Raw genomic sequence first — 7,286 nt, forward strand, 5'->3', positions numbered from 1 at the left:
TATAGTTAATAATGCAGAGGTTTTGGTTTTTTTTTTAAATAGGGAAGTCCAATGATAAGTTAAATTAGATGCAATATTATTTAGATTACTTCAACTTTAGGAAATGCCAGAATTAAAGTTGTCCATGTAACCAGACTCTTAGCAACCAAATTTTGTGCAGTTCCATGTTCTGCTGCTGTTAGGAGTAGTGTCTATTGCCCATAAGCTGAATTTTATGTTCAGATGCAAATAGCTTATTAACTAATGTGTACAAAATATAACACATGGACCTATTCCCACTTGGCAGCTATGAACAGGAGTTGGCACTTTCCGTGTAACCAGGAGGGAAAGGAGAACTTAGGAAAACTGATTTTTTTAATTGATAAAATGTATGATTAATTTTTTAAAAAGTCTCTGCACCTCACTTTATGTAATAGCCAAAATATCAGTGTCCAAAAATAAACCTGCAAACATCACTGCTCCAAACCCAGTACACTCACACGTTAAATCTGATCCGAGACAACTCTTATTCCAGCGTTTGCCAATTTCACTAGTTCCTGGTCCTGAAAACGGATCAATGTGGGCACAGGAGTCTGCTTGTGTGAATACAGTTGTAGGACTGGGACCTTAGAGCCCAACCCTGCAAGTAAAAGTTACACCTGTGCATAATTGCTCACATGTGTGCGTAATTGCTCAGCCCTATTGCATTCAGTGGAGCTACTCAGGTAAGGTACAGGGGTGTATAAATTACAAGAATGGATCCTTAGGCCCTGATCCTACAAATACACATGCACATGGTTAACTTTACAATCTAGAGTAATGATCTCAATGGGGCTACTCATGGTAGTAAAGCTAAGCATGTATGGAAGCGTTTGCAGGCTCAGGGACTGGGAGGCTGTAATTGGTGTGTAACTACATATTTCAGATGCTCCGTAACCAGGGGCGGCTCTAGACAGTAGGCTGATGGAGGTCCCGCGGCGGGTCCCCTCTTCCCGCGGCTCCGGTGGAGCTCCCGCCGGCATGCCTGCGGCAGGTCCACCGGAGCCCGGGACCAGCGGACCTGCCGCAGTCATGCCTGCGGGAGCTCAACCGGAGCCGCGGGAAGACGGGACCCGCCGCAGTCATGCCTGCGGCAGGTCCGCTCGTCCCGGGCTCCGGTGGACCTGCCGCAGGCATGCCGGCGGGAGCTCCACCGGAGCCAAATGCCGCCCCCCCGGGAAACGGCCGCCCCAAGCGCCTGCTTGGCGCGCTGGTGTCTAGAGCCGCCCCCGTCCGTAACAAACATTAGAACTCAGGTTTATCTAAATTTCCCCAGGTGTGACAGAGTGCCAAGAGCCACTCTGCTCACTTAAGCATTAATTAGTTCTACCAGGAAAGGCCTGGTGAAGGAGGAAAGTACTTAATTGCTTAAGTGGACTGGGGTTTGGTGAGCTTATTCCCCCCACACCCTCTTCCCAGCTAGGGATGCTAGTTAAAAGCACAGGAAGGAAGTGCATAGGGGGGAAGATTAGTACAGCCTAGAGGAAGAAAGGTCTCAGGGTGGTGAGAGCTCACCCTCTCCCTGGAGAAAGGGCCGAGGATTAGAAAAAACTGCAAATAGACTTGCTGCAGTGCACCAGATGGTGATGGTGTTTGGGGGAAGGTAACAAATAATACTCACAGAGGTGAGAACAAATCACAAGGTGTCCAAAGCTGTTTGGGAGGGATCTTAGGTCAGGATACCTGCCATGTTACACCGTGTCATGAGGCCTTTAGCAAAGCAAACATTGCTGGGCTGAGCCATGGAGGGGAACACAGCCCTTCATCTCCTTGCTCTGCACTAAGTGGTCTACTCTAGATTTTTCTCATATGTCTAAAACTCTCTTCTTAAAGTATAATCCAGCCTCACTTTCCCAAGTAGGTTATCCTTTCGCCTTTTTTCCTCTCCAAGGAATGTCTATAGTCTTTTATTTCTTAAATGGCATTAGTTTGAATACTTAATCTGGAAGCATTAGAAAAATAACACTTTCATTTATGAAGCATATGATGGCATTGGATTTAAGGGATTCTGCACAAAGCAAAAAGAGAGAGTTCCCTTTTGTGAGTGTCCATAGAAGCTCCAGCTCTGTGGAAGGTCTCATCAGAACAGACTCTCATTGAGTGATCTGATCATGAAGGGAGGGTACTGCTTGGAGCACTACTGGGCCTTTTATAAATTAACCCTTTGAATTTAAAGTCAGTTGCTCTCTGTGAAAAAGGGACATGAGAAATGTATTCTCAGGCTAACATCAGGCCCAGTGACCCAAATGCTTAGTGGTTCAGGGGGAGATAATGAAGCAGCACATTGACTAGATACTTTGACAAAACTTAAATAACACTGAAATTGAAGCTGATACTATAATTACTGAAAATAGCTTTTTATTGGCTTGAAGAGGAAGTATCTGAAGATGGTGAATCTAAAAATCCAGAAGAGGGAGAGGAGACTGTCAAATAGGTAAAATCACTTTCAACTCCAGTGGAAGGCTCCTGTGAAATGTAGGAATTATATATCAATATTTGATTTTAGTATGGGAAATGCATGGAGTGTGTAACTAATGACTCCACGGGGTTAGTAGCTGTCCTGGGAAATAACAGCTGCTGGCTCTGCTAAAAGAATGGAAGCTCATAGGAAATGTTCCAGTCTAGTGCCTGGAAAGGAGAAGATCTGGAGGTTAGCCTGAGAGCCAAAAATCAAATGTCAAGGCTAATTAACACTTGGTCACGGGAATTCATCTGAGTGCCACGGATGTTAGTAAAATTTATATGTTATGGTCTGCCTAGATTAACTCTTCTGAGGAGTGGAACATGCAGACACAGATACAGTAGAAACAATAAGGAAAAAAGAATTGAAATAGTGAATTTTGTCAACTCATGAAACTAAAAAAAATCTTTAATCATTCTATAAGTCTTTTTGTTCACAGAATTAATCAGACTGGAATATTTTTGCACTTCAATTTTTATCCTGTAATTTAGATTAGAATATTTTAAGGGCTATAACACTGAAAGGTTTCTCTCCTTGTTGTTCATTGGATACTAGGGACCAGTCTTGAAAATCATTCTTGGAATTTTTTTAGACACAGTAGTAGATAATAAAATAATCTCCTCTAAATACAAAGCCAATTATAAATGTATATTCTAACTAGAAAGCATCTCTCTTGAGAGTGTTAAACAAGAGATTGCAATGTACTAACATAGTAAAAAAAAGGGAACGAATATTAGTTGCTTGGAGTCATAACTTGGAATGGGCAAGGCAGGAACACATTTGCCTAATAGCATGAGCGTGTTTGGCTGCTGGATACTCAAGTTGGTCATGCATTAGTGTGATAGTTTACAGTGGGGATTTGGTTTCTTGCACAGGAGGAAGAGGGAAGTTGGATTCACTCAGTGCAGAAACTCTGATCTGGTACTGCCTCCCAGTGGCACAGATGATCCTGATCCTTCAGCAGAGGCCATGCCCTCACCCACCAAACAGTGGTTTCTCTAAAAATCTTAGAAATTAATCCCCAGGCAACTGACCAGTCTCCTAAAGTTTAAAGCAGATATAGTTCTAGCTCTAGTTCTGAATATTAACTCTGAATTTTTTGTTCTTAATACTGGTGTTTAGGAAGCCACCAGAAGATTACCTGTACTTCTGCACCACTTTGGTATCTGTCACTCAGCACATGTATTCTATCATGACAATAGTGTATACTGATGTTGGTTGGATGACGCCAGCCAATGGATTGAATATGGGAAAGAAATGATCTTACAACACTTTGAGCCAGGCAGCTCCCTCTGCAGCTGTCTGTTTTTGGAGACAGAGCACTTTAGATGTCACACGGGTATTCATTCAGTCCTCCAAAATGTACCCATATGCTATGTTCTTAGTCTTCCCTCAGGGTTTCATTAGTAAGGCCAAAAAAACTTGTTAGGGCTATTTCTAGGTGATTTTCCTATGACACCCCCACTATTTAGAGCCCCAGTTCTGTTTGCTGCATTCAAAAAATATTTTGCCTTCTCCTGTATCCTTTCATATTTGTTTTCCTTTGTAGCTTATGGAAATTCTATGTTTTAATCTCACACAATTTTTCATTCAGGGAGGCCAGTACTTACAATCTTTTCTGAACATGGTGAACGTGCACTATGGCTAACATGCCCCACTCTCCTTGGCTAGGAGGAAATGGTAGAATTATCAATAATAATGTAGACGAGGCAAAAGTGTTCAACAAATACTTCTGTTTCTGTATGTTAACCAGAAATTACTAAATTAGACAGTTTTAAATCAGCATCCAAGAGCTTTAAAAGAGCTGGGTGACGAGCTTGCTGGACCGTGAATGTTGATTTTCAATACGTTTTGGAGTACTGGGGAAGTTCCAGAAGACTGGAAGAAAGCTAATGTTGTGCCAATTTTTAAAATGGGTAAATGGGATGATCCAGGTAATCTTAGGCTGATCAGCCTGACATCGATCCCATGCAAGATAATTGAGTCCCATGTTAGCCACTCCATGAATAAAGAATTAGAGGAGGATAAAAATCAACATGAATTTATGGAAAATAGATCCTGTCAAACTAACTTGGTATCTTTTTTAGACAGGATTACAAGTTTGGCTGATAAAGGTAATGTGTTTGATGTAACATACTTAGACTTCTGTAAGGCTTTTGACTTGGTACCACATAACATTTGATTAAAAATCTAGACCAATATAAGAATAATGTGGCACACATTAAATTGATTAAAAACTGGCTAACTGGTCTCAAAAAGTACTTGTAAATGGAGAATCATCATCAAGGGGGTGTGTTTCCAGTGAAGTCCTGCAGGAATTGGCTCTTGGCCCTGTGCTATTTAACATTTTTATCAATGACCTGGAAGGAAACATAAAATCGTCATTGATAGTTTGCAGATGACAACATAAAAATTAGGGGAGCGGTAAATAATGAAAAGGACAGGTCACTGATTCAGAGCAATTTGGTAAACTGGGAGCAAGCAAACATGCATTTTTACATGGCTAAATGTAAACATATATGTATAGGAACAAAGAATGTAGACTATACTTACAGGATGGGGGACTCACTCCTGGGAAGCAATGACTCTGAAAAAGATTTGGGGGTGGTGGATAATCAGCTGAACGTGAGCTCCCAATGTGACGCTGTGGCCAAAAGATCTAATGAAATTTTGGGATGCATAAACAGGGGAATCTCGAGTAGGAATAGAGAGGTTATTTCACCTCTGTATTTGGCACGGGCGTGACAGCTGCTGGAATACTGTGTCCAGTTCTGGTGCCCACAATTCAAGAAAGATGATGAAAAATTGGAGGAAGTTCAGAGAAGAGCCGTGAAAATGATTTAAGGATTAGAAAACATGCTTTATAGAAGTAGACTCAAGGAGCTCAATATATTTATTTTAACAAAGAGAAGGCTAAAGAGTGACAGTCTATAAATATCTACCTTAGCAACAAATATTTAATAATGTGCTCTTCAATCTAGCAGAGAAATGGTGCAACACGATCCAATGGCTGGAAGATGAAGCTAGACAAATTCAGACTAGAAATAAGGTGTGTACTTATAACAGCGAGGGTAATTAACTCTTGGAACAATTTACCAAGGGTTGTGGTGAAGTCTCCATCACTGACCATTTTTAAATCAAGACTGGATATATTTTTCTAAAAGAGCTGCTCTAGAAATTATTTTGGAGATGTTCTACAGACTGTGTTATACAGGAGGTCAGACTAGATGATCATAATGGTCCCTTCTGGGCTTGAAATCTATGAAGTACTGGGGCAACACCCATGAATGTCAATATATAGAGGCAACTGTCAAAGAACCATAGTTACTGGTAAGTAGCCTCTTAACAAAACTATCGCAACTATTGTACTTGGCCTATGTAGTGATGGGTTTAAAACAAACTCCTGGATCTGAAAACACCTGACTAAGGATCCAAACTTTCCCAGATCCAAACTTCACATCTAGTTCATCTCCAAACCGTAATCTCTTATCTGACTCCATCTCCCCCACAAACTTTGGGAAACTTTGAATTCAGATCCTACCTTTGCAGAGTGGCACTCTGTCTGATATGATGAGGTTGGGTGTTCTATTAATTCAAACAAATTTTTTTGACACACATGATTTCTGTTGTGTTTTATAATTTTTAATTCGTACAGATCAGTGATACACTCAGTGAATATGCAAAAAACATAGACTTTTTTGGAAGACAATGAGACTCTAAGATCTACAGATTACAGTGGATTCAGAACCCATCCCTTTGGCAAATTTTTCAGTGGTTTGTATATAATTTTATTTTATTTTAATTTTTATTTTTATTTGCGTGGTCAGAATAAATGCTGGAGGCTCCATATGTTCCCTCCATATGTGTTGATAATTGTTAATGTGAGTCACCAAATGATGAATGATGTCACCTGCATCTGACAAAGTGGGTATTCACCCACGAAAGCTCATGCTCCAATACGTCTGTTAGTCTATATGGTGCCACAGGACTCTTTGTTGCTTTTTACAAATGATGAATGTCTCCTGAGTGCTAAATATAAACTGTGATGTATAAAGATTACATTTCCTATTTTATGAATGTGTAGCTCTGGCTCCCTTTATCAGGTCTATCGATCTGTGAGGGATTTTACTAAAGCTTTGCAACCCCTTGCCTGTTTGGTTTCACGTGGGTTCATGTAATCGTGTGTGTGAGAGAAACAGTTTACATGGTTTATCGAACTCTGCAGTTTGAAGACGTATAGAACTTTTTCATAATTGAATTGTGTGGTTAAGATGGTTTGTCTTGGCTCACTGGAACTAGAAGTGAGACTAGAGGCCATAAATGAAAAAAATATCATAATTTCTGCATGTGACTTTTCCTAACACAGTTTGAACATGAAAATGTCTTGTGTATAGCAGTCTTGTACCAGACAGAAAAAGAGAGATTCACATAGATCTTAAGATTTGAGGGGGGAGGGGTGCACTGGGGGGTATGGAATAGGCTAGTTGCACTTTACCTCACTCTCAGTCCCCTCCACGTCAGGCAGCCTCCACAGTGGGGTGTTCCGCATCTCCTTGGTGATTGGAAGCAGACTAGATCTTTGCTTGGAGCCTGACCTTTGCCCTGTTCCTCAGGCAGAACTCCGCCCAGAACTCTCTGCCTCCAAGTGTGCACCCATGGTGGGGCTCCAGTGGTGCATGCAGAAATCATTTCTTGCTGGTATTGCACTCATGGGAGGGACACAAGGAGGGGGTGGGATGTGACCTCACATGACCTTCCATGTGATTCCTCCCCACCCAGCCCGGCCCCCCACGCTCTCCCCATCCCC

General features: G+C 41.4%; 1 long non-coding RNA gene across 1 annotated transcript; it reads left to right on the top strand.

Annotated features, from left to right (window-relative positions):
- Positions 1 to 1,489: 1,489 nt before the first annotated feature.
- Positions 1,490 to 3,489, top strand: LOC120369630. Its single transcript, XR_005583282.1, has 3 exons — positions 1,490 to 1,621; positions 2,391 to 2,452; positions 3,355 to 3,489. It is a non-coding gene; the product is annotated as an uncharacterized LOC120369630 (long non-coding RNA).
- The last annotated feature ends 3,797 nt before the right edge of the window (positions 3,490 to 7,286 follow it).

Source organism: Mauremys reevesii, linkage group 1 (assembly GCF_016161935.1).
Source record: "Mauremys reevesii isolate NIE-2019 linkage group 1, ASM1616193v1, whole genome shotgun sequence".
Classification (NCBI taxonomy): domain Eukaryota; kingdom Metazoa; phylum Chordata; order Testudines; family Geoemydidae; genus Mauremys; species Mauremys reevesii.